The sequence below is a fragment of the Salmo salar genome, chromosome 16, assembly GCF_965601325.2.
Source record: "Salmo salar chromosome 16, fSalSal1, whole genome shotgun sequence".
Taxonomy (NCBI): domain Eukaryota; kingdom Metazoa; phylum Chordata; class Actinopteri; order Salmoniformes; family Salmonidae; genus Salmo; species Salmo salar.
Window position 1 is genome coordinate 1,689,929 of NC_138306.1, and position 27,255 is coordinate 1,717,183.

Genomic DNA, 27,255 nt, shown 5'->3' on the forward strand with positions numbered 1-27,255 from the left:
TTTGTGAAAATGGTTTTGAAATGTTTTTTTTAGGCCTGTCCAGAATGTCGATAGTTCGGCATGATCGGAGTCATCGTTTTTAAGGACAAAATAGAAATCTGCAATTTTTTGTGAAAATGGTTTTAAAATGTTTTTTTTAGGCCCGTCCATAATGTCGATAGTTCGGCATGACCGGGGTCACTGTTTTTGTGTCAAAAAATGAAAAAAAGCATTCTGAGCTTTTTTTTTGAAAATGGTTCTAAAATGCTTTTTTTTTAGGCCTGTCCAGAATGTCGATAGTTCGGCATGATCGGAGTCATCGTTTTTAGGGACAAAATAGAAATCTGCAATTTTTTGTGAAAATGGTTTTAAAATGTTTTTTTTAGGCCTGTCCAGAATGTCGCTAGTTCGGCATGACCGGGGTCACTGTTTTTGTGTCACGAAAATGAAGAAAAAAAAATCAGCAATTTTTTGTGAAAATGGTTCTAAAATGCTTTTTTTTTAGGCCTGTCCTAAATGTCGCTAGTTCGGCATGATCAGAGTCATCGTTTTTAGGGACAAAATAGAAATCTGCAATTTTTTGTGAAAATGGTTTTAAAATGTTTTTTTTAGGCCTGTCCAGAATGTCGATAGTTCAGCATGGTCACTGTTTTTGTGTCACGAAAATGAGAAAAAAATATCTGCAATTTTTTGTGAAAATGGTTAAAAAAAAATTTTTTAGGCCTGTCCAGAATGTCGCTTTTTCGGCATGATCGGAGTCATCGTTTTTAGGGACAAAATAGAAATCTGCAATTTTTTGTGAAAATGGTTTTAAAATGTTTTTTTTAGGCCTGTCCATAATGTCGATAGTTCGCCATGACCGGGCTCACTGTTTTTGTGTCAAAAAATGAAAAAAGCATTCTGAGCTTTTTTTTAAAAATGGTTCTAAAATGCTTTTTTTTTAGGCCTGTCCAGAATGTCGCTAGTTCGGCATGACCGGGGTCACTGTTTTTGTGTCACGAAAATGAAGAAAAAAAAATCAGCAATTTTTGGTGAAAATGGTTTAAAAAATTTTTTTTAGACCTGTCCAGAATGTCGCTTTTTCGGCATGATCGGAGTCATCGTTTTTAGGGACAAAATAGAAATCTGCAATTTTTTGTGAAAATGGTTTTAAAATGTTTTTTTAGGCCTGTCCAGAATGTCGATAGTTCGGCATGACCGGGGTCCCTGTTTTTGTGTCACGAAAATGAAAAAAAAATATCAGCAATTTTTTGTGAAAATGGTTAAAAAAAAAATGTTTAGGCCTGTCCAGAATGTCGCTTTTTCGGCATGATCGGAGTCAACGTTTTTATGGACAAAATAGAAATCTGCAATTTTTGGTGAAAATGGTTTTAAAATGTTTTTTTTAGGCCTGTCCAGAATGTCAATAGTTCGGCATGACCGGGGTCACTGTTTTTGTGTCAAAAAATGAAAAAAAGAATTCTGAGCTTTTTTTTTGAAAATGGTTTTAAAATGCTTTTTTTTTAGGCCTGTCCAAAATGTCGCTAGTTCGGCATGATCGGAGTCATCGTTTTTGGTGACAAAAATAGAAATCTACAATTTTTTGTGAAAATGGTTTTAAAATGTTTTTTTTAGGCCTGTCCAGAATGTCGATAGTTCGGCATGACCGGGGTCACTGTTTTTGTGTCACGAAAATGAAAAAAAAAAAATCAGCAATTTTTGGTGAAAATGTTTTTTTTAAAACATTTTAGGCCTGTCCAGAATGTCGCTTTTTCGTCATGATCGGAGTCATCGTTTTTAGGGACAAAATAGAAATCTGCAATTTTTTGTGAAAATGGTTTTAAAATGTTTTTTTAGGCCTGTCCAGAATGTCGATAGTTCAGCATGGTCACTGTTTTTGTGTCACGAAAATGAGAAAAAAATATCTGCAATTTTTTGTGAAAATGGTTAAAAAAAATTTTTTTAGGCCTGTCCAGAATGTCGCTTTTTCGGCATGATCGGAGTCATCGTTTTTAGGGACAAAATAGAAATCTGCAATTTTTTGTGAAAATGGTTTTAAAATGTTTTTTTTAGGCCTGTCCAGAATGTCGATAGTTCGGCATGACCGGGGTCCCTGTTTTTGTGTCACGAAAATGAAAAAAAAATATCAGCAATTTTTTGTGAAAATGGTTAAAAAAAAAATGTTTAGGCCTGTCCAGAATGTCGCTTTTTCGGCATGATCGGAGTCAACGTTTTTATGGACAAAATAGAAATCTGCAATTTTTGGTGAAAATGGTTTTAAAATGTTTTTTTTAGGCCTGTCCAGAATGTCAATAGTTCGGCATGACCGGGGTCACTGTTTTTGTGTCAAAAAATGAAAAAAAGAATTCTGAGCTTTTTTTTTGAAAATGGTTTTAAAATGCTTTTTTTTTAGGCCTGTCCAAAATGTCGCTAGTTCGGCATGATCGGAGTCATCGTTTTTGGTGACAAAAATAGAAATCTACAATTTCTTGTGAAAATGGTTTTAAAATGTTTTTTTTAGGCCTGTCCAGAATGTCGATAGTTCGGCATGACCGGGGTCACTGTTTTTGTGTCACGAAAATGAAAAAAAAAAAATCAGCAATTTTTGGGAAAATGTTTTTTTTAAAACATTTTAGGCCTGTCCAGAATGTCGCTTTTTCGTCATGATCGGAGTCATCGTTTTTAGGGACAAAATAGAAATCTGCAATTTTTTGTGAAAATGGTTTTAAAATGTTTTTTTAGGCCTGTCCAGAATGTCGATAGTTAGGCATGACCGGGGTCACTGTTTTTGTGTCAAAAAATGAAAAAAAGAATTCGAAGCTTTTTTTTTGAAAATGGTTCTAAAATGCTTTTTTTTTAGGCCTGTCCAGAATGTCGCTAGTTCGGCATGACCGGGGTCACTGTTTTTGTGTCACGAAAATGAAGAAAAAAAAATCAGCAATTTTTGGTGAAAATGGTTTTTAAATTTTTTTTTAGGCCTGTCCAGAATGTCGCTTTTTCGGCATGATCGGAGTCATCGTTTTTAGGGACAAAATAGAAATCTGCTATTTTTTGTGAAAATGGTTTTAAAATGTTTTTTTAGGCCTGTCCAGAATGTCGATAGTTCGGCATGACCGGGGTCACTGTTTTTGTGTCAAAAAATGAAAAAAAGAATTCTGAGCTTTTTTTTTGAAAATGGTTCTAAAATGCTTTTTTTTAGGCCTGTCCAAAATGTCGCTAGTTCGGCATGATCGGAGTCATCGTTTTTGGTGACAAAAATAGAAATCTAAAATTTTTTGTGAAAATGGTTTTAAAATGTTTTTTTTAGGCCTGTCCAGAATGTCGATAGTTCGGCATGACCGGGGTCACTGTTTTTGTGTCACGAAAATGAAGAAAAAAAAATCTGCAATTTTTGGTGAAAATGGTTTTAAAAACATTTTTTAGACCTGTCCAGAATGTCGCTTTTTCGGCATGATCGGAGTCAACGTTTTTATGGACAAAATAGAAATCTGCAATTTTTTGTGAAAATGGTTTTGAAATGTTTTTTTTAGGCCTGTCCATAATGTCGATAGTTCGGCATGACCGGGCTCACTGTTTTTGTGTCAAAAAATGAAAAAAGCATTCTGAGCTTTTTTTTGAAAATGGTTCTAAAATGCTTTTTTTTTAGGCCTGTCCAGAATGTCGCTAGTTCGGCATGACCGGGGTCACTGTTTTTGTGTCACGAAAATGAAGAAAAAAAAATCAGCAATTTTTGGTGAAAATGGTTAAAAAAAAAATGTTTAGGCCTGTCCAGAATGTCGCTTTTTCGGCATGATCGGAGTCATCGTTTTTAGGGACAAAATAGAAATCTGCAATTTTTTGTGAAAATGGTTTTAAAATGTTTTTTTTAGGCCTGTCCAGAATGTCGATAGTTCGGCATGACCGGGGTCACTGTTTTTCTGTCACGAAAATGAAAAAAAAATATCAGCAATTTTTTGTGAAAATGGTTAAAAAAAAAATGTTTAGGCCTGTCCAGAATGTCGCTTTTTCGGCATGATCGGAGTCAACGTTTTTATGGACAAAATAGAAATCTGCAATTTTTGGTGAAAATGGTTTTAAAATGTTTTTTTTAGGCCTGTCCAGAATGTCAATAGTTCGGCATGACCGGGGTCACTGTTTTTGTGTCAAAAAATGAAAAAAAGAATTCTGAGCTTTTTTTTTGAAAATGGTTTTAAAATGCTTTTTTTTTAGGCCTGTCCAAAATGTCGCTAGTTCGGCATGATCGGAGTCATCGTTTTTGGTGACAAAAATAGAAATCTACAATTTTTTGTGAAAATGGTTTTAAAATGTTTTTTTTAGGCCTGTCCAGAATGTCGATAGTTCGGCATGACCGGGGTCACTGTTTTTGTGTCACGAAAATGAAGAAAAAAATATCAGCAATTTTTTGTGAAAATGGTTAAAAAAAAAATGTTTAGGCCTGTCCAGAATGTCGCTTTTTCGGCATGATCGGAGTCAACGTTTTTATGGACAAAATAGAAATCTGCAATTTTTTGTGAAAATGGTTTTGAAATGTTTTTTTTAGGCCTGTCCAGAATGTCGATAGTTCGGCATGATCGGAGTCATCGTTTTTAAGGACAAAATAGAAATCTGCAATTTTTTGTGAAAATGGTTTTAAAATGTTTTTTTTAGGCCCGTCCATAATGTCGATAGTTCGGCATGACCGGGGTCACTGTTTTTGTGTCAAAAAATGAAAAAAAGCATTCTGAGCTTTTTTTTTGAAAATGGTTTTAAAATGCTTTTTTTTTAGGCCTGTCCAAAATGTCGCTAGTTCGGCATGATCGAAGTCATCGTTTTTGGTGACAAAAATAGAAATCTACAATTTTTTGTGAAAATGGTTTTAAAATGTTTTTTTTAGGCCTGTCCAGAATGTCGATAGTTCGGCATGACCGGGGTCACTGTTTTTGTGTCACGAAAATGAAAAAAAAATATCTGCAATTTTTTGTGAAAATGGTTCTAAATTTTTTTTTTAGGCCTGTCCAGAATGTCGCTTTTTCGGCATGATCGGAGTCACCGTTTTTAGGGACAAAATGGAAATCTGCAATTTTTTGTGAAAATGGTTTTAAAATGTTTTTTTTAGGCCTGTCCAGAATGTCGCTAGTTCGGCATGACCGGGGTCACTGTTTTTGTGTCACGAAAATGAAGAAAAAAAAATCAGCAATTTTTGGTGAAAATGTTTTTTTTAAAACATTTTAGGCCTGTCCAGAATGTCGCTTTTTCGGCATGATCGGAGTCAACGTTTTTAGGGACAAAATAGAAATCTGCAATTTTTTGTGAAAATGGTTTTAAAGTGTTTTTTTTAGGCCTGTCCAGAATGTCGCTAGTTCGGCATGACCGGGGTCACTGTTTTTGTGTCACGAAAATGAAGAAAAAAAAATCAGCAATTTTTGGTGAAAATGTTTTTTTTAAAACATTTTAGGCCTGTCCAGAATGTCGCTTTTTCGGCATGATCGGAGTCATCGTTTTTAGGGACAAAATAGAAATCTGCAATTTTTTGTGAAAATGGTTTTAAAATGTTTTTTTAGGCCTGTCCAGAATGTCGATAGTTAGGCATGACCGGGGTCACTGTTTTTGTGTCAAAAAATGAAAAAAAGAATTCGAAGCTTTTTTTTTGAAAATGGTTCTAAAATGCTTTTTTTTTAGGCCTGTCCAGAATGTCGCTAGTTCGGCATGACCGGGGTCACTGTTTTTGTGTCACGAAAATGAAGAAAAAAAAATCAGCAATTTTTGGTGAAAATGGTTTTTAAATTTTTTTTTAGTCCTGTCCAGAATGTCGCTTTTTCGGCATGATCGGAGTCATCGTTTTTAGGGACAAAATAGAAATCTGCTATTTTTTGTGAAAATGGTTTTAAAATGTTTTTTTAGGCCTGTCCAGAATGTCGATAGTTCGGCATGACCGGGGTCACTGTTTTTGTGTCACGAAAATGAAAAAAAAATATCTGCAATTTTTTTGTGAAAATGATTCTAAATTTTTTTTTTAGGCCTGTCCAGAATGTCGCTTTTTCGGCATGATCGGAGTCAACGTTTTTATGGACAAAATAGAAATCTGCAATTTTTGGTGAAAATGGTTTTAAAATGTTTTTTTTAGGCCTGTCCAGAATGTCAATAGTTCGGCATGACCGGGGTCACTGTTTTTGTGTCAAAAAATGAAAAAAAGAATTCTGAGCTTTTTTTTTGAAAATGGTTTTAAAATGCTTTTTTTTTAGGCCTGTCCAAAATGTCGCTAGTTCGGCATGATCGAAGTCATCGTTTTTGGTGACAAAAATAGAAATCTACAATTTTTTGTGAAAATGGTTTTAAAATGTTTTTTTTAGGCCTGTCCAGAATGTCGATAGTTCGGCATGACCGGGGTCACTGTTTTTGTGTCACGAAAATGAAAAAAAAATATCTGCAATTTTTTGTGAAAATGGTTCTAAATTTTTTTTTTAGGCCTGTCCAGAATGTCGCTTTTTCGGCATGATCGGAGTCACCGTTTTTAGGGACAAAATGGAAATCTGCAATTTTTTGTGAAAATGGTTTTAAAATGTTTTTTTTAGGCCTGTCCAGAATGTCGCTAGTTCGGCATGACCGGGGTCACTGTTTTTGTGTCACGAAAATGAAGAAAAAAAAATCAGCAATTTTTGGTGAAAATGTTTTTTTTAAAACATTTTAGGCCTGTCCAGAATGTCGCTTTTTCGGCATGATCGGAGTCATCGTTTTTAGGGACAAAATAGAAATCTGCAATTTTTTGTGAAAATGGTTTTAAAATGTTTTTTTTTAGGCCCGTCCATAATGTCGATAGTTCGGCATGACCGGGGTCACTGTTTTTGTGTCAAAAAATGAAAAAAAGCATTCTGAGCTTTTTTTGGGAAAATGGTTCTAAAATGCTTTTTTTTTAGGCCTGTCCAGAATGTCGATAGTTCGGCATGATCGGAGTCATCGTTTTTAGGGACAAAATAGAAATCTGCAATTTTTTGTGAAAATGGTTTTAAAATGTTTTTTTTAGGCCTGTCCAGAATGTCGCTAGTTCGGCATGACCGGGGTCACTGTTTTTGTGTCACGAAAATGAAGAAAAAAAAATCAGCAATTTTTTGTGAAAATGGTTCTAAAATGCTTTTTTTTTAGGCCTGTCCTAAATGTCGCTAGTTCGGCATGATCAGAGTCATCGTTTTTAGGGACAAAATAGAAATCTGCAATTTTTTGTGAAAATGGTTTTAAAATGTTTTTTTTAGGCCTGTCCATAATGTCGATAGTTCGGCATGACCGGGCTCACTGTTTTTGTGTCAAAAAATGAAAAAAGCATTCTGAGCTTTTTTTTGAAAATGGTTCTAAAATGCTTTTTTTTTAGGCCTGTCCAGAATGTCGCTAGTTCGGCATGACCGGGGTCACTGTTTTTGTGTCACGAAAATGAAGAAAAAAAAATCAGCAATTTTTGGTGAAAATGGTTTTAAAATTTTTTTTTAGACCTGTCCAGAATGTCGCTTTTTCGGCATGATCGGAGTCATCGTTTTTAGGGACAAAATAGAAATCTGCAATTTTTTGTGAAAATGGTTTTAAAATGTTTTTTTTAGGCCTGTCCAGAATGTCGATAGTTCGGCATGACCGGGGTCACTGTTTTTGTGTCACGAAAATGAAAAAAAAATATCTGCAATTTTTTGTGAAAATGGTTAAAAAAAAAATGTTTAGGCCTGTCCAGAATGTCGCTTTTTCGGCATGATCGGAGTCAACGTTTTTATGGACAAAATAGAAATCTGCAATTTTTTGTGAAAATGGTTTTAAAGTGTTTTTTTTAGGCCTGTCCAGAATGTCGCTAGTTCGGCATGACCGGGGTCACTGTTTTTGTGTCACGAAAATGAAGAAAAAAAAATCAGCAATTTTTGGTGAAAATGTTTTTTTTAAAACATTTTAGGCCTGTCCAGAATGTCGCTTTTTCGGCATGATCGGAGTCATCGTTTTTAGGGACAAAATAGAAATCTGCAATTTTTTGTGAAAATGGTTTTAAAATGTTTTTTTAGGCCTGTCCAGAATGTCGATAGTTAGGCATGACCGGGGTCACTGTTTTTGTGTCAAAAAATGAAAAAAAGAATTCGAAGCTTTTTTTTTGAAAATGGTTCTAAAATGCTTTTTTTTTAGGCCTGTCCAGAATGTCGCTAGTTCGGCATGACCGGGGTCACTGTTTTTGTGTCACGAAAATGAAGAAAAAAAAATCAGCAATTTTTGGTGAAAATGGTTTTTAAAAATTTTTTTAGTCCTGTCCAGAATGTCGCTTTTTCGGCATGATCGGAGTCATCGTTTTTAGGGACAAAATAGAAATCTGCTATTTTTTGTGAAAATGGTTTTAAAATGTTTTTTTAGGCCTGTCCAGAATGTCGATAGTTCGGCATGACCGGGGTCACTGTTTTTGTGTCACGAAAATGAAAAAAAAATATCTGCAATTTTTTTGTGAAAATGATTCTAAATTTTTTTTTTAGGCCTGTCCAGAATGTCGCTTTTTCGGCATGATCGGAGTCATTGTTTTTAGGGACAAAATAGAAATCTGCAATTTTTTGTGAAAATGGTTTTAAAATGTGTTTTTTAGGCCTGTCCAAAATGTCGCTAGTTCGGCATGATCGGAGTCATCGTTTTTGGTGACAAAAATAGAAATCTAAAATTTTTTGTGAAAATGGTTTTAAAATGGTTTTTTTAGGCCTGTCCAGAATGTCGATAGTTCGGCATGACCGGGGTCACTGTTTTTGTGTCACGAAAATGAAAAAAAAATATCTGCAATTTTTTGTGAAAATGGTTCTAAATTTTTTTTTTAGGCCTGTCCAGAATGTCGCTTTTTCGGCATGATCGGAGTCACCGTTTTTAGGGACAAAATGGAAATCTGCAATTTTTTGTGAAAATGGTTTTAAAATGTTTTTTTTAGGCCTGTCCAGAATGTCGCTAGTTCGGCATGACCGGGGTCACTGTTTTTGTGTCACGAAAATGAAGAAAAAAAAATCAGCAATTTTTGGTGAAAATGTTTTTTTTAAAACATTTTAGGCCTGTCCAGAATGTCGCTTTTTCGGCATGATCGGAGTCAACGTTTTTAGGGACAAAATAGAAATCTGCAATTTTTTGTGAAAATGGTTTTAAAGTGTTTTTTTTAGGCCTGTCCAGAATGTCGCTAGTTCGGCATGACCGGGGTCACTGTTTTTGTGTCACGAAAATGAAGAAAAAAAAATCAGCAATTTTTGGTGAAAATGATTTTTTTAAAACATTTTAGGCCTGTCCAGAATGTCGCTTTTTCGGCATGATCGGAGTCATCGTTTTTAGGGACAAAATAGAAATCTGCAATTTTTTGTGAAAATGGTTTTAAAATGTTTTTTTAGGCCTGTCCAGAATGTCGATAGTTAGGCATGACCGGGGTCACTGTTTTTGTGTCAAAAAATGAAAAAAAGAATTCGAAGCTTTTTTTTTGAAAATGGTTCTAAAATGCTTTTTTTTTAGGCCTGTCCAGAATGTCGCTAGTTCGGCATGACCGGGGTCACTGTTTTTGTGTCACGAAAATGAAGAAAAAAAAATCAGCAATTTTTGGTGAAAATGGTTTTTAAAATTTTTTTTAGTCCTGTCCAGAATGTCGCTTTTTCGGCATGATCGGAGTCATCGTTTTTAGGGACAAAATAGAAATCTGCTATTTTTTGTGAAAATGGTTTTAAAATGTTTTTTTAGGCCTGTCCAGAATGTCGATAGTTCGGCATGACCGGGGTCACTGTTTTTGTGTCACGAAAATGAAAAAAAAATATCTGCAATTTTTTTGTGAAAATGATTCTAAATTTTTTTTTTAGGCCTGTCCAGAATGTCGCTTTTTCGGCATGATCGGAGTCAACGTTTTTATGGACAAAATAGAAATCTGCAATTTTTGGTGAAAATGGTTTTAAAATGTTTTTTTTAGGCCTGTCCAGAATGTCAATAGTTCGGCATGACCGGGGTCACTGTTTTTGTGTCAAAAAATGAAAAAAAGAATTCTGAGCTTTTTTTTTGAAAATGGTTTTAAAATGCTTTTTTTTTAGGCCTGTCCAAAATGTCGCTAGTTCGGCATGATCGAAGTCATCGTTTTTGGTGACAAAAATAGAAATCTACAATTTTTTGTGAAAATGGTTTTAAAATGTTTTTTTTAGGCCTGTCCAGAATGTCGATAGTTCGGCATGACCGGGGTCACTGTTTTTGTGTCACGAAAATGAAAAAAAAATATCTGCAATTTTTTGTGAAAATGGTTCTAAATTTTTTTTTTAGGCCTGTCCAGAATGTCGCTTTTTCGGCATGATCGGAGTCACCGTTTTTAGGGACAAAATGGAAATCTGCAATTTTTTGTGAAAATGGTTTTAAAATGTTTTTTTTAGGCCTGTCCAGAATGTCGCTAGTTCGGCATGACCGGGGTCACTGTTTTTGTGTCACGAAAATGAAGAAAAAAAAATCAGCAATTTTTGGTGAAAATGTTTTTTTTAAAACATTTTAGGCCTGTCCAGAATGTCGCTTTTTCGGCATGATCGGAGTCATCGTTTTTAGGGACAAAATAGAAATCTGCAATTTTTTGTGAAAATGGTTTTAAAATGTTTTTTTTTAGGCCCGTCCATAATGTCGATAGTTCGGCATGACCGGGGTCACTGTTTTTGTGTCAAAAAATGAAAAAAAGCATTCTGAGCTTTTTTTTTGGCCGCCAAAATCGCGTCCTTCTAGAAATGCTTTTTTTTTAGGCCTGTCCAGAATGTCGCTAGTTCGGCATGACCGGGGTCACTGTTTTTGTGTCACGAAAATGAAGAAAAAAAAATCAGCAATTTTTTGTGAAAATGGTTCTAAAATGCTTTTTTTTTAGGCCTGTCCTAAATGTCGCTAGTTCGGCATGATCAGAGTCATCGTTTTTAGGGACAAAATAGAAATCTGCAATTTTTTGTGAAAATGGTTTTAAAATGTTTTTTTTAGGCCTGTCCATAATGTCGATAGTTCGGCATGACCGGGCTCACTGTTTTTGTGTCAAAAAATGAAAAAAGCATTCTGAGCTTTTTTTTGAAAATGGTTCTAAAATGCTTTTTTTTTAGGCCTGTCCAGAATGTCGCTAGTTCGGCATGACCGGGGTCACTGTTTTTGTGTCACGAAAATGAAGAAAAAAAAATCAGCAATTTTTGGTGAAAATGGTTTTAAATTTTTTTTTTAGACCTGTCCAGAATGTCGCTTTTTCGGCATGATCGGAGTCATCGTTTTTAGGGACAAAATAGAAATCTGCAATTTTTTGTGAAAATGGTTTTAAAATGTTTTTTTTAGGCCTGTCCAGAATGTCGATAGTTCGGCATGACCGGGGTCACTGTTTTTGTGTCACGAAAATGAAAAAAAAATATCTGCAATTTTTTGTGAAAATGGTTAAAAAAAAAATGTTTAGGCCTGTCCAGAATGTCGCTTTTTCGGCATGATCGGAGTCAACGTTTTTATGGACAAAATAGAAATCTGCAATTTTTTGTGAAAATGGTTTTAAAGTGTTTTTTTTAGGCCTGTCCAGAATGTCGCTAGTTCGGCATGACCGGGGTCACTGTTTTTGTGTCACGAAAATGAAGAAAAAAAAATCAGCAATTTTTGGTGAAAATGTTTTTTTTAAAACATTTTAGGCCTGTCCAGCATGTCGCTTTTTCGGCATGATCGGAGTCATCGTTTTTAGGGACAAAATAGAAATCTGCAATTTTTTGTGAAAATGGTTTTAAAATGTTTTTTTAGGCCTGTCCAGAATGTCGATAGTTAGGCATGACCGGGGTCACTGTTTTTGTGTCAAAAAATGAAAAAAAGAATTCGAAGCTTTTTTTTTGAAAATGGTTCTAAAATGCTTTTTTTTTAGGCCTGTCCAGAATGTCGCTAGTTCGGCATGACCGGGGTCACTGTTTTTGTGTCACGAAAATGAAGAAAAAAAAATCAGCAATTTTTGGTGAAAATGGTTTTTAAAATTTTTTTTAGTCCTGTCCAGAATGTCGCTTTTTCGGCATGATCGGAGTCATCGTTTTTAGGGACAAAATAGAAATCTGCTATTTTTTGTGAAAATGGTTTTAAAATGTTTTTTTAGGCCTGTCCAGAATGTCGATAGTTCGGCATGACCGGGGTCACTGTTTTTGTGTCACGAAAATGAAAAAAAAATATCTGCAATTTTTTTGTGAAAATGATTCTAAATTTTTTTTTTAGGCCTGTCCAGAATGTCGCTTTTTCGGCATGATCGGAGTCATTGTTTTTAGGGACAAAATAGAAATCTGCAATTTTTTGTGAAAATGGTTTTAAAATGTGTTTTTTAGGCCTGTCCAAAATGTCGCTAGTTCGGCATGATCGGAGTCATCGTTTTTGGTGACAAAAATAGAAATCTAAAATTTTTTGTGAAAATGGTTTTAAAATGGTTTTTTTAGGCCTGTCCAGAATGTCGATAGTTCGGCATGACCGGGGTCACTGTTTTTGTGTCACGAAAATGAAGAAAAAAAAATCAGCAATTTTTGGTGAAAATGGTTTTAAAAACATTTTTTAGACCTGTCCAGAATGTCGCTTTTTCGGCATGATCGGAGTCATCGTTTTTAGGGACAAAATAGAAATCTGCAATTTTTTGTGAAAATGTTTTTAAAATGTTTTTTTTAGGCCTGTCCAGAATGTCGATAGTTCGGCATGACCGGGGTCACTGTTTTTGTGTCACGAAAATGAAGAAAAAAAAATCAGCAATTTTTGGTGAAAATGGTTTTAAATTTTTTTTTTAGACCTGTCCAGAATGTCGCTTTTTCGGCATGATCGGAGTCATCGTTTTTAGGGACAAAATAGAAATCTGCAATTTTTTGTGAAAATGGTTTTAAAATGTTTTTTTTAGGCCTGTCCAGAATGTCGATAGTTCGGCATGACCGGGGTCACTGTTTTTGTGTCACGAAAATGAAAAAAAAATATCTGCAATTTTTTGTGAAAATGGTTAAAAAAAAAATGTTTAGGCCTGTCCAGAATGTCGCTTTTTCGGCATGATCGGAGTCAACGTTTTTATGGACAAAATAGAAATCTGCAATTTTTTGTGAAAATGGTTTTAAAGTGTTTTTTTTAGGCCTGTCCAGAATGTCGCTAGTTCGGCATGACCGGGGTCACTGTTTTTGTGTCACGAAAATGAAGAAAAAAAAATCAGCAATTTTTGGTGAAAATGTTTTTTTTAAAACATTTTAGGCCTGTCCAGAATGTCGCTTTTTCGGCATGATCGGAGTCATCGTTTTTAGGGACAAAATAGAAATCTGCAATTTTTTGTGAAAATGGTTTTAAAATGTTTTTTTAGGCCTGTCCAGAATGTCGATAGTTAGGCATGACCGGGGTCACTGTTTTTGTGTCAAAAAATGAAAAAAAGAATTCGAAGCTTTTTTTTTGAAAATGGTTCTAAAATGCTTTTTTTTTAGGCCTGTCCAGAATGTCGCTAGTTCGGCATGACCGGGGTCACTGTTTTTGTGGACAAAATAGAAATCTGCAATTTTTTGTGAAAATGGTTTTAAAGTGTTTTTTTTAGGCCTGTCCAGAATGTCGCTTTTTCGGCATGATCGGAGTCAACGTTTTTATGGACAAAATAGAAATCTGCAATTTTTTGTGAAAATGGTTTTAAAGTGTTTTTTTTAGGCCTGTCCAGAATGTCGCTAGTTCGGCATGACCGGGGTCACTGTTTTTGTGTCACGAAAATGAAGAAAAAAAAATCAGCAATTTTTGGTGAAAATGTTTTTTTTAAAACATTTTAGGCCTGTCCAGAATGTCGCTTTTTCGGCATGATCGGAGTCATCGTTTTTAGGGACAAAATAGAAATCTGCAATTTTTTGTGAAAATGGTTTTAAAATGTTTTTTTAGGCCTGTCCAGAATGTCGATAGTTCGGCATGACCGGGGTCACTGTTTTTGTGTCACGAAAATGAAAAAAAAATATCTGCAATTTTTTTGTGAAAATGATTCTAAAATTTTTTTTTAGGCCTGTCCAGAATGTCGCTTTTTCGGCATGATCGGAGTCATTGTTTTTAGGGACAAAATAGAAATCTGCAATTTTTGTGAAAATGGTTTTAAAATGTGTTTTTTAGGCCTGTCCAAAATGTCGCTAGTTCGGCATGATCGGAGTCATCGTTTTTGGTGACAAAAATAGAAATCTAAAATTTTTTGTGAAAATGGTTTTAAAATGGTTTTTTTAGGCCTGTCCAGAATGTCGATAGTTCGGCATGACCGGGGTCACTGTTTTTGTGTCACGAAAATGAAGAAAAAAAAATCAGCAATTTTTGGTGAAAATGGTTCTAAAATGCTTTTTTTTTAGGCCTGTCCTAAATGTCGCTAGTTCGGCATGATCAGAGTCATCGTTTTTAGGAACAAAATAGAAATCTGCAATTTTTTGTGAAAATGGTTTTAAAATGGTTTTTTTAGGCCTGTCCAGAATGTCGATAGTTCGGCATGACCGGGGTCACTGTTTTTGTGTCACGAAAATGAAGAAAAAAAAATCAGCAATTTTTGGTGAAAATGGTTTTTAAATTTTTTTTTAGGCCTGTCCAGAATGTCGCTTTTTCGGCATGATCGGAGTCATCGTTTTTAGGGACAAAATAGAAATCTGCTATTTTTTGTGAAAATGGTTTTAAAATGTTTTTTTAGGCCTGTCCAGAATGTCGATAGTTCGGCATGACCGGGGTCACTGTTTTTGTGTCACGAAAATGAAAAAAAAATATCTGCAATTTTTTGTGAAAATGATTCTAAATTTTTTTTTTAGGCCTGTCCAGAATGTCGCTTTTTCGGCATGATCGGAGTCATTGTTTTTAGGGACAAAATAGAAATCTGCAATTTTTTGTGAAAATGGTTTTAAAATGTGTTTTTTAGGCCTGTCCAAAATGTCGCTAGTTCGGCATGATCGGAGTCATCGTTTTTGGTGACAAAAATAGAAATCTAAAATTTTTGGTGAAAATGGTTTTAAAATGTTTTTTTTAGGCCTGTCCAGAATGTCGATAGTTCGGCATGACCGGGGTCACTGTTTTTGTGTCACGAAAATGAAGAAAAAAAAATCAGCAATTTTTGGTGAAAATGGTTTTAAAAACATTTTTTAGACCTGTCCAGAATGTCGCTTTTTCGGCATGATCGGAGTCATCGTTTTTAGGGACAAAATAGAAATCTGCAATTTTTTGTGAAAATGGTTTTAAAATGTTTTTTTTAGGCCTGTCCATAATGTCGATAGTTCGGCATGACCGGGGTCACTGTTTTTGTGTCAAAAAATGAAAAAAAGCATTCTGAGCTTTTTTTGGGAAAATGGTTCTAAAATGCTTTTTTTTTAGGCCTGTCCAGAATGTCGATAGTTCGGCATGATCGGAGTCATCGTTTTTAGGGACAAAATAGAAATCTGCAATTTTTTGTGAAAATGGTTTTAAAATGTTTTTTTTAGGCCTGTCCAGAATGTCGCTAGTTCGGCATGACCGGGGTCACTGTTTTTGTGTCACGAAAATGAAGAAAAAAAAATCAGCAATTTTTGGTGAAAATGGTTTTAAATTTTTTTTTTAGACCTGTCCAGAATGTCGCTTTTTCGGCATGATCGGAGTCATCGTTTTTAGGGACAAAATAGAAATCTGCAATTTTTTGTGAAAATGGTTTTAAAATGTTTTTTTTAGGCCTGTCCAGAATGTCGATAGTTCGGCATGACCGGGGTCACTGTTTTTGTGTCACGAAAATGAAAAAAAAATATCAGCAATTTTTTGTGAAAATGGTAAAAAAATAAATGTTTAGGCCTGTCCAGAATGTCGCTTTTTCGGCATGATCGGAGTCAACGTTTTTATGGACAAAATAGAAATCTGCAATTTTTGGTGAAAATGGTTTTAAAATGTTTTTTTTAGGCCTGTCCAGAATGTCAATAGTTCGGCATGACCGGGGTCACTGTTTTTGTGTCAAAAAATGAAAAAAAGAATTCTGAGCTTTTTTTTTGAAAATGGTTTTAAAATGCTTTTTTTTTAGGCCTGTCCAAAATGTCGCTAGTTCGGCATGATCGGAGTCATCGTTTTTGGTGACAAAAATAGAAATCTACAATTTTTTGTGAAAATGGTTTTAAAATGTTTTTTTTAGGCCTGTCCAGAATGTCGATAGTTCGGCATGACCGGGGTCACTGTTTTTGTGTCACGAAAATGAAAAAAAAATATCTGCAATTTTTTGTGAAAATGGTTCTAAATTTTTTTTTTAGGCCTCACGAAAATGAAGAAAAAAAAATCAGCAATTTTTGGTGAAAATTTTAAAAAAAAAATTTTTTAGACCTGTCCAGAATGTCGCTTTTTCGGCATGATCGGAGTCATCGTTTTTAGGGACAAAATAGAAATCTGCATTTTTTGGTGAAAATGGTTTTAAAATGTTTTTTTTAGGCCTGTCCAGAATGTCGATAGTTCGGCATGACCGGGATCACTGTTTTTGTGTCAAAAAATGAAAAAAAGAATTCTGAGCTTTTTTTTTGAAAATGGTTCTAAAATGCTTTTTTTTTAGGCCTGTCCAGAATGTCGCTTTTTCGGCATGATCGGAGTCATCGTTTTTAGGGACAAAATAGAAATCTGCAATTTTTTGTGAAAATGGTTTTAAAATGTTTTTTTTTGGCCTGTCCAGAATGTCGCTAGTTTGGCATAACCGGGGTCACTGTTTTTGTGTCACGAAAATGAAGAAAAAAAAATCTGCAATTTTTTGTGAAAATGGTTTTAAAATGTTTTTTTTAGGCCTGTCCAGAATGTCGATAGTTCGGCATGACCGGGGTCACTGTTTTTGTGTCACGAAAATGAGAAAAAAATATCTGCAATTTTTTGTGAAAATGGTTCAAAAAATTTTTTTTTTAGGCCTGTCCAGAATGTCGCTTTTTGGCATGATCGGAGTCATCGTTTTTAGGGACAAAATAGAAATCTGCAATTTTTGTGAAAATGGTTTTAAAATGTTTTTTAGGCCTGTCCAGAATGTCGATAGTTCGGCATGATCGGGGTCACTGTTTTTGTGTCACGAAAATGAAAAAAAAATATCAGCAATTTTTTGTGAAAATGGTTAAAAAAAAAAAAATTTAGGCCTGTCCAGAATGTCGCTTTTTCGGCATGATCGGAGTCATCGTTTTTATGGACAAAATAGAAATCTGCAATTTTTTGTGAAAATGGTTTTAAAATGTTTTTTTTAGGCCTGTCCAGAATGTCGATAGTTCGGCATGACCGGGGTCACTGTTTTTGTGTCAAAAAATGAAAAAAAGAATTCTGAGCTTTTTTTTTGAAAATGGTTTTAAAATGCTTTTTTTTATGCCTGTCCAGAATGTCGCTTTTTCGGCATGATCGGAGACATCGTTTTTAGGGACAAAATAGAACTCTGCAATTTTTTGTGAAAATGGTTTTAAAATGTTTTTTTTAGGCCTGTCCAGAATGTCGATAGTTCGGCATGACCGGGGTCACTGTTTTTGTTTCACGAAAATGAAAAAAAAATATCTGCAATTTTTTGTGAAAATGGTTCTAAATTTTTTTTTTAGGCCTGTCCAGAATGTCGCTTTTTCGGCATGATCGGAGTCATCGTTTTTAGGGACAAAATAGAAATCTGCAATTTTTTGTGAAAATGGTTTTAAAATGTTTTTTTAGGCCTGTCCAGAATGTCGATAGTTCGGCATGACCAAAAAATGAAAAAAAAAATTCTGAGCTTTTTTTTTGAAAATGGTTCTAAATTGTGTTTTTTTAGGCCTGTCCAAAATGTCGCTATTTCGGCATGATCGGAGTCATCGTTTTTGGTGACAAAAATAGAAATCTACAATTTTTTGTGAAAATGGTTTTACCATGTTTTTTTAGGCCTGTCCAGAATGTCGCTAGTTCGGCATGACCAGGGTCACTGTTTTTGTGTCACGAAAATGAAAAAAAAATATCTGCAATTTTTTGTGAAAATGGTTTAAAAAAAAATGTTTAGGCCTGTCCAGAATGTCGCTTTTTCGGCATGATCGGAGTCATCGTTTTTAGGGACAATATAGAAATCTGCAATTTTTTGTGAAAATGGTTTTAAAATGTTTTTTTTAGGCCTGTCCAGAATGTCGATAGTTCGGCATGACCGGGGTCACTGTTTTTATGTCAAAAAATGAAAAAAAAAAATCTGAGCTTTATTTGTGAAAATGGTTCTAAATTTTTTTTTTAGGCCTGTCCAGAATGTCGCTTTTTCGGCATGATCGGAGTCATCGTTTTTAGGGACAAAATAGAAATCTGCAATTTTTTGTGAAAATGGTTTTAAAATGTTTTTTTAGGCCTGTCCAGAATGTCGATAGTTCGGCATGACCAAAAAATGAAAAAAAAAATTCTGAGCTTTTTTTTGGAAAATGGTTCTAAAATGTGTTTTTTTAGGCCTGTCCAAAATGTCGCTATTTCGGCATGATCGGAGTCATCGTTTTTGGTGACAAAAATAGAAATCTACAATTTTTTGTGAAAATGGTTTTAACATGTTTTTTTTAGGCCTGTCCAGAATGTCGCTAGTTCGGCATGACCAGGGTCACTGTTTTTGTGTCACGAAAATGAAAAAAAAGAAATCTGAGCTTTATTTGTGAAAATGGTTCTAAAATGTTTTTTTTAGACCTGTCCAGAATGTCGCTTTTTCGGCATGATCGGAGTCATCGTTTTTAGGGACAAAATAGAAATCTGCAATTTTTTGTGAAAATGGTTTTAAAATGTTTTTTTTTAGGCCTGTCCAGAATGTCGATAGTTCAGTATGACCGGGGTCACTGTTTTTGTGTCAAAAAATGAAGAAAAAAAAATCAGCCATTTTTGGTGAAAATGGTTTTGAATTTTTTTTTTAGGCCTGTCCAGAATGTCGCTTTTTCGGCATGATCGGAGTCATCGTTTTTAGGGACAAAATAGAAATCTGCAATTTTTAGTGAAAATGGTTTTAAAATGTTTTTTAGGCCTGTCCAGAATGTCGATAGTTCGGCATGACCGGGGTCACTGTTTTTGTGTCACGAAAATGAAAAAAAAATATCTGCAATTTTTTGTGAAAATGGTTCTAAATTTTTTTTTTAGGCCTGTCCAGAATGTCGCTTTTTCGGCATGTTCGGAGTCATCGTTTTTGGTGACAAAAATAGAAATCTACAATTTTTTGTGAAAATGGTTTTAAAATGTTTTTTTTAGGCCTGTCCAGAATGTCGATAGTTCAGTATGACCGGGGTCACTGTTTTTGTGTCAAAAAATGAAGAAAAAAAAATCAGCCATTTTTGGTGAAAATGGTTTTTTAAAAAATTTTTAGGCCTGTCCAGAATGTTGCTTTTTCGGCATGATCGGAGTCATCGTTTTTAGGGACAAAATAGAAATCTGCAATTTTTTGTGAAAATGGTTTTAAAATGTTTTTTTTAGGCCTGTCCAGAATGTCGATAGTTCGGCTTGACCGGGGTAACTGTTTTTGTGTCAAAAAATTAAAAAAAGAAGTCTGAGCTTTTTTTCTGAAAATGGTTCTAAAATGCTTTTTTTTAGGCCTGTCCAGAATGTCGCTAGTTCGTCATGACCGGGGTCACTGTTTTTGTGTCACGAAAATGAAGAAAAAAAAAGTCAGCAATTTTTGGTGAAAATGGTTTTAAATTTTTTTTTAGGTCTGTCCAGAATGTCGCTTTTTCGGCATGATCGGAGTCATCGTTTTTAGGGACAAAATAGAAATCTGCAATTTTTTGTGAAAATGGTTTTAAAATGTTTTTTTTAGGCCTGTCCAGAATGTCGATAGTTCAGTATGACCGGGGTCACTATTTTTGTGTCAAAAAATGAAGGAAAAAAAATCAGCCATTTTTGGTGAAAATGGTTTTTTTTTAAAAATGTAGGCCTGTCCAGAATGTTGCTTTTTCGGCATGATCGGAGTCATCGTTTTTAGGGACAAAATAGAAATCTGCAATTTTTTGTGAAAATGGTTTTAAAATGTTTTTTAGGCCTGTCCAGAATGTCGATAGTTCGGCATGACCGGGGTCACTGTTTTTGTGTCACGAAAATGAGAAAAAAATATCTGCAATTTTTTGTGAAAGTGGTTCAAACATTTTTTTTTTGGCCTGTCCAGAATGTTGCTTTTTCGGCATGATCGGAGTCATCGTTTTTAGGGACAAAATAGAAATCTGCAATTTTTTGTGAAAATGGTTTTAAAATGTTTTTTTTAGGCCTGTCCAGAATGTCGATAGTTCAGTATGACCGGGGTCACTGTTTTTGTGTCAAAAAATGAAGAAAAAAAAATCTGCAATTTTTTGTGAAAATGGTTTTAAAATGTTTTTTTTAGGCCTGTCCAGAATGTCGATAGTTCGGCATGACCAAAAAATGAAAAAAAAAATTCTGAGCTTTTTTTTTGAAAATGGTTCTAAAATGTGTTTTTTTAGGCCTGTCCAAAATGTCGCTATTTCGGCATGATCGGAGTCATCGTTTTTGGTGACAAAAATAGAAATCTACAATTTTTTGTGAAAATGGTTTTACCATGTTTTTTTAGGCCTGTCCAGAATGTCGCTAGTTCGGCATGACCAGGGTCACTGTTTTTGTGTCACGAAAATGAAAAAAAAATATCTGCAATTTTTTGTGAAAATTGTTTAAAAAAAAATGTTTAGGCCTGTCCAGAATGTCGCTTTTTCGGCATGATCGGAGTCATCGTTTTTAGGGACAATATAGAAATCTGCAATTTTTTGTGAAAATGGTTTTAAAATGTTTTTTTTAGGCCTGTCCAGAATGTCGATAGTTCGGCATGACCGGGGTCACTGTTTTTATGTCAAAAAATGAAAAAAAAAAATCTGAGCTTTATTTGTGAAAATGGTTCTAAATTTTTTTTTTTAGGCCTGTCCAGAATGTCGCTAGTTCGGCATGACCAGGGTCACTGTTTTTGTGTCACGAAAATGAAAAAAAAAAAATCTGAGCTTTATTTGTGAAAATGGTTCTAAAATGTTTTTTTTAGACCTGTCCAGAATGTCGCTTTTTCGGCATGATCGGAGTCATCGTTTTTAGGGACAAAATAGAAATCTGCAATTTTTTGTGAAAATGGTTTTAAAATGTTTTTTTTTAGGCCTGTCCAGAATGTCGATAGTTCAGTATGACCGGGGTCACTGTTTTTGTGTCAAAAAATGAAGAAAAAAAAATCAGCCATTTTTGGTGAAAATGGTTTTGAATTTTTTTTTTAGGCCTGTCCAGAATGTCAATTTTTTGGCATGATCGGAGTCATCGTTTTTAGGGACAAAATAGAAATCTGCAATTTTTAGTGAAAATGGTTTTAAAATGTTTTTTAGGCCTGTCCAGAATGTCGATAGTTCGGCATAACCGGGGTCACTGTTTTTGTGTCACGAAAATGAAAAAAAAATATCTGCAATTTTTTGTGAAAATGGTTCTAAATTTTTTTTTTAGGCCTGTCCAGAATGTCGCTTTTTCGGCATGTTCGGAGTCATCGTTTTTGGTGACAAAAATAGAAATCTACAATTTTTTGTGAAAATGATTTTAAAATGTTTTTTTTAGGCCTGTCCAGAATGTCGATAGTTCAGTATGACCGGGGTCACTGTTTTTGTGTCAAAAAATGAAGAAAAAAAAATCAGCCATTTTTGGTGAAAATGGTTTTTTAAAAATATTTTAGGCCTGTCCAGAATGTTGCTTTTTCGGCATGATCGGAGTCATCGTTTTTAGGGACAAAATAGAAATCTGCAATTTTTTGTGAAAATGGTTTTAAAATGTTTTTTTTAGGCCTGTCCAGAATGTCGATAGTTCGGCTTGACCGGGGTAACTGTTTTTGTGTCAAAAAATTAAAAAAAGAAGTCTGAGCTTTTTTTCTGAAAATGGTTCTAAAATGCTTTTTTTTAGGCCTGTCCAGAATGTCGCTAGTTCGTCATGACCGGGGTCACTGTTTTTGTGTCACGAAAATGAAGAAAAAAAAAGTCAGCAATTTTTGGTGAAAATGGTTTTAAATTTTTTTTTAGGTCTGTCCAGAATGTCGCTTTTTCGGCATGATCGGAGTCATCGTTTTTAGGGACAAAATAGAAATCTGCAATTTTTTGTGAAAATGGTTTTAAAATGTTTTTTTTAGGCCTGTCCAGAATGTCGATAGTTCAGTATGACCGGGGTCACTATTTTTGTGTCAAAAAATGAAGGAAAAAAAATCAGCCATTTTTGGTGAAAATGGTTTTTTTTAAAAAATGTAGGCCTGTCCAGAATGTTGCTTTTTCGGCATGATCGGAGTCATCGTTTTTAGGGACAAAATAGAAATCTGCAATTTTTTGTGAAAATGGTTTTAAAATGTTTTTTAGGCCTGTCCAGAATGTCGATAGTTCGGCATGACCGGGGTCACTGTTTTTGTGTCACGAAAATGAGAAAAAAATATCTGCAATTTTTTGTGAAAGTGGTTCAAACATTTTTTTTTTGGCCTGTCCAGAATGTTGCTTTTTCGGCATGATCGGAGTCATCGTTTTTAGGGACAAAATAGAAATCTGCAATTTTTTGTGAAAATGGTTTTAAAATGTTTTTTTTAGGCCTGTCCAGAATGTCGATAGTTCGGCATGACCGGGGTCACTGTTTTTGTGTCACGAAAATGAGAAAAAAATATCTGCAATTTTTTGTGAAAGTGGTTCAAAAATTTTTTTTTTGGCCTGTCCAGAATGTTGCTTTTTCGGCATGATCGGAGTCATCGTTTTTAGGGACAAAATAGAAATCTGCAATTTTTTGTGAAAATGGTTTTAAAATGTTTTTTTTAGGCCTGTCCAGAATGTCGATAGTTCAGTATGACCGGGGTCACTGTTTTTGTGTCAAAAAATGAAGAAAAAAAAATCAGCAATTTTTTGTGAAAATGGTTTTAAAATGTTTTTTTAGGCCTGTCCAGAATGTCGATAGTTCGGCATGACCAAAAAATGAAAAAAAAAATTCTGAGCTTTTTTTTTGAAAATGGTTCTAAAATGTGTTTTTTTAGGCCTGTCCAAAATGTCGCTATTTCGGCATGATCGGAGTCATCGTTTTTGGTGACAAAAATAGAAATCTACAATTTTTTGTGAAAATGGTTTTACCATGTTTTTTTAGGCCTGTCCAGAATGTCGCTAGTTCGGCATGACCAGGGTCACTGTTTTTGTGTCACGAAAATGAAAAAAAAATATCTGCAATTTTTTGTGAAAATGGTTTAAAAAAAAATGTTTAGGCCTGTCCAGAATGTCGCTTTTTCGGCATGATCGGAGTCATCGTTTTTAGGGACAATATAGAAATCTGCAATTTTTTGTGAAAATGGTTTTAAAATGTTTTTTTTAGGCCTGTCCAGAATGTCGATAGTTCGGCATGACCGGGGTCACTGTTTTTATGTCAAAAAATGAAAAAAAAAAATCTGAGCTTTATTTGTGAAAATGGTTCTAAATTTTTTTTTTAGGCCTGTCCAGAATGTCGCTTTTTCGGCATGATCGGAGTCATCGTTTTTAGGGACAAAATAGAAATCTGCAATTTTTTGTGAAAATGGTTTTAAAATGTTTTTTTAGGCCTGTCCAGAATGTCGATAGTTCGGCATGACCAAAAAATGAAAAAAAAAATTCTGAGCTTTTTTTTGGAAAATGGTTCTAAAATGTGTTTTTTTAGGCCTGTCCAAAATGTCGCTATTTCGGCATGATCGGAGTCATCGTTTTTGGTGACAAAAATAGAAATCTACAATTTTTTGTGAAAATGGTTTTAACATGTTTTTTTTAGGCCTGTCCAGAATGTCGCTAGTTCGGCATGACCAGGGTCACTGTTTTTGTGTCACGAAAATGAAAAAAAAAAATCTGAGCTTTATTTGTGAAAATGGTTCTAAAATGTTTTTTTTAGACCTGTCCAGAATGTCGCTTTTTCGGCATGATCGGAGTCATTGTTTTTAGGGACAAAATAGAAATCTGCAATTTTTTGTGAAAATGGTTTTAAAATGTTTTTTTTTAGGCCTGTCCAGAATGTCGATAGTTCAGTATGACCGGGGTCACTGTTTTTGTGTCAAAAAATGAAGAAAAAAAAATCAGCCATTTTTGGTGAAAATGGTTTTGAATTTTTTTTTTAGGCCTACCTGAATGTCACTTTTTCGGCATGATCGGAGTCATCGTTTTTAGGGACAATATAGAAATCTGCAATTTTTTGTGAAAATGGTTTAAAAAATTTTTTTTAGGCCTGTCCAGAATGTCGATAGCTCGGCATGACCCGGGGTCACTGTTTTTGTGTCAAAAAATGAAGAAAAAAAAATCTGAGCTTTTTTTGTGAAAATGGTTCTAAAATGTTTTTTTTAGGCCTGTCCAGAATGTCGCTTTTTCGGCATGATCGGAGTCATCGTTTTTAGGGACAAAATAGAAATCTGCAATTTTTTGTGAAAATGGTTTTAAAATGTTTTTTTTAGGCCTGTCAAGAATGGCGATAGTTCGGCATGACCGGGGTCACTGTTTTTGTGTCACGAAAATGAGAAAAAAAAAATCTGCCATTTTTTGTGAAAATGGTTTTAAAAATTTTTTTAGGCCTGTCCAGAATGTCGCTTTTTCGGAAGGATCGGAGTCATCGTTTTTAGGGACAAAATAGAAATCTGCAATTTTTTGTGAAAATGGTTTTAAAATGTTTTTTTAGGCCTGTCCAGAATGTCGATAGCTCGGCATGACCTGTTTTTGTGTCAAAAAATGAAAAAAAAAATTCTGAGCTTTTTTTTTTGAAAATGGTTTTAAAATGTTTTTTTTAGGCCTGTCCAGAATGTCGCTAGTTCGGCATGACCGGGGTCACTGTTTTTGTGTCAAAAAATGAAAAAAAGAATTCTGAGCTTTTTTTTTGAAAATGGTTCTAAAATGCTTTTTTTTTAGGCCAGTCCAAAATGTCGCTAGTTCGGCATGATCGGAGTCATCGTTTTTGGTAACAAAAATAGGAATCTACAATTTTTTGTGAAAATGGTTTTAAAATGTTTTTTTTTAGGCTTGTCCAGAATGTCGCTAGTTCGGCATGACCGGGGTCACTGTTTTTGTGTCACGAAAATGAAAAAAAAAATCTGCAATTTTTGGTGAAAATGGTTTTAAAATGTTTTTTTTTTAGGCCTGTCCAGAATGTTGCTAGTTCGGCATGACCGGGGTCACTGTTTTTGTGTCACGAAAATGAAAAAAAAAAAATAGGCAATTTTTTTTGAAAATGGTTTTAAACATTTTTTTTAGGCCTGTCCAGAATGTCGCTTTTTCGGCATGATCGGAGTCATCGTTTTTAGGGACAAAATAGAAATCTGCAATTTTTTGTGAAAATGGTTTTAAAATGTTTTTTTAGGCCTGTCCAGAATGTCGATAGTTCGGCATGACCGGGGTCACTGTTTTTGTGTCACGAAAATGAAAAAAAAAAATCTGCAATTTTTGGTGAAAATGGTTCAAAAATGTTTTTTTAGGCCTGTCCAGACTGTCGCTTTTTCGGCATGATCGGAGTCATCATTTTTAGGGACAAAATAGAAATCTGCAATTTTTGGTGAAAATGGTTTTAAAATTTTTTTTTAGGCCTGTCCAGAATGTCGCTTTTTCGGCATGATAGGAGTCATCGTTTTTAGGGACAAAATAGAAATCTGCAATTTTTTGTGAAAATGGTTTTAAAATGTTTTTTTAGGCCTCTCCAGAATGTAGATAGTTCGGCATGACCGGGGTCACTGTTTTTGTGTCACGAAAATGAAAAAAATAAATCTGCAATTTTTTGTGAAAATGGTTTTACATTTTTTTTTTAGGCCTGTCCAGAATGTCGCTTTTTCGGCATGATCGGAGTCATCGTTTTTAGGGACAATATAGAAATCTGCAATTTTTTGTGAAAATGGTTTTAAAATGTTTTTTCAGGCCTGTCCAGAATGTCGATAGTTCGGCATGACCGGGGTCACTGTTTTTGTGTGAAAAAATGAAAAAAAAATATCTGGAATTTTTTGTGAAAATGTTTTTAAAATGTTTTTTCAGGCCTGTCCAAAATGTCGCTAGTTCGGCATGATCGGAGTCATCGTTTTTGGTGACAAAAAAAGAAACTGCAATTTTTTGTGGAAATGGTTTTAAAATGTTTTTTTAGGCCTGTCCGGAATGTCGCTAGTTCGGCATGACCGGGGTCAGTGTTTTTGTGTCACGAAAATGAAAAAAAAATATCTGCAATTTTTTGTGAAAATGGTTTTAAAATGTTTTTTTTAGGCCTGTCCAGAATGTCGCTAGTTCGGCATGACCGGGGTCACTGTTTTTGTGTCACGAAAATGAAAAAAAAATATCTGCAATTTTTTGTGAAAATGGTTTTACATTTTTTTTTTAGGCCTGTCCAGAATGTCACTTTTTCGGCATGATCGGAGTCATCGTTTTTAGGGACAATATAGAAATCTACAATTTTTTGTGAAAATGGTTTTAAAATGTTTTTTTAGGCCTGTCCAGAATGTCGATAGTTCGGCATGACCGGGGTCACTGTTTTTGTGTCAAAAAATGAAAAAAAAAAATCTGAGCTTTTTTTGTGAAAATGGTTCTAAAATGTTTTTTTTAGACCTGTCCAGAATGTCGCTTTTTCGGCATGATCGGAGTCATCGTTTTTAGGGACAAAATAGAAATCTGCAATTTTTTGTGAAAATGGTTTTAAAATGTTTTTTTAGGCCTGTCCAGAATGTCGATAGCTCGGCATGGACCCGGGATCACTGTTTTTGTGTCAAAAAATGAAGAAAAAAAAATCTGAGCTTTTTTTGTGAAAATGGTTCTAAAATGTTTTTTTTTAGGCCTGTCCAGAATGTCGCTTTTTCGGCATGATCGGAGTCATCGTTTTTAGGGACAAAATAGAAATCTGCAATTTTTTGTGAAAATGGTTTTAAAATGTTTTTTTAGGCCTGTCCAGAATGTCGATAGTTCGGCATGATCGGAGTCATCGTTTTTAGGGACAAAATAGAAATCTGCAATATTTTGTGAAAATGGTTTTAAAATGTTTTTTTTAGGCCTGTCCAGAATGTCGCTAGTTCGGCATGACCGGGGTCACTGTTTTTGTGTCAAAAAATGAAAAAAAGAATTCTGAGCTTTTTTTTTGAAAATGGTTCTAAAATGCTTTTTTTTTAGGCCAGTCCAAAATGTCGCTAGTTCGGCATGATCGGAGTCATCGTTTTTGGTGACAAAAATAGAAATCTACAATTTTTTGTGAAAATGGTTTTAAAATGTTTTTTTTTAGGCCTGTCCAGAATGTCGCTAGTTCGGCATGACCGGGGTCACTGTTTTTGTGTCACGAAAATGAAAAAAATAAATCTGCAATTTTTTGTGAAAATGGTTTTACATTTTTTTTTAGGCCTGTCCAGAATGTCGCTTTTTCGGCATGATCGGAGTCATCGTTTTTAGGGACAATATAGAAATCTGCAATTTTTTGTGAAAATGGATTTAAAATGTTTTT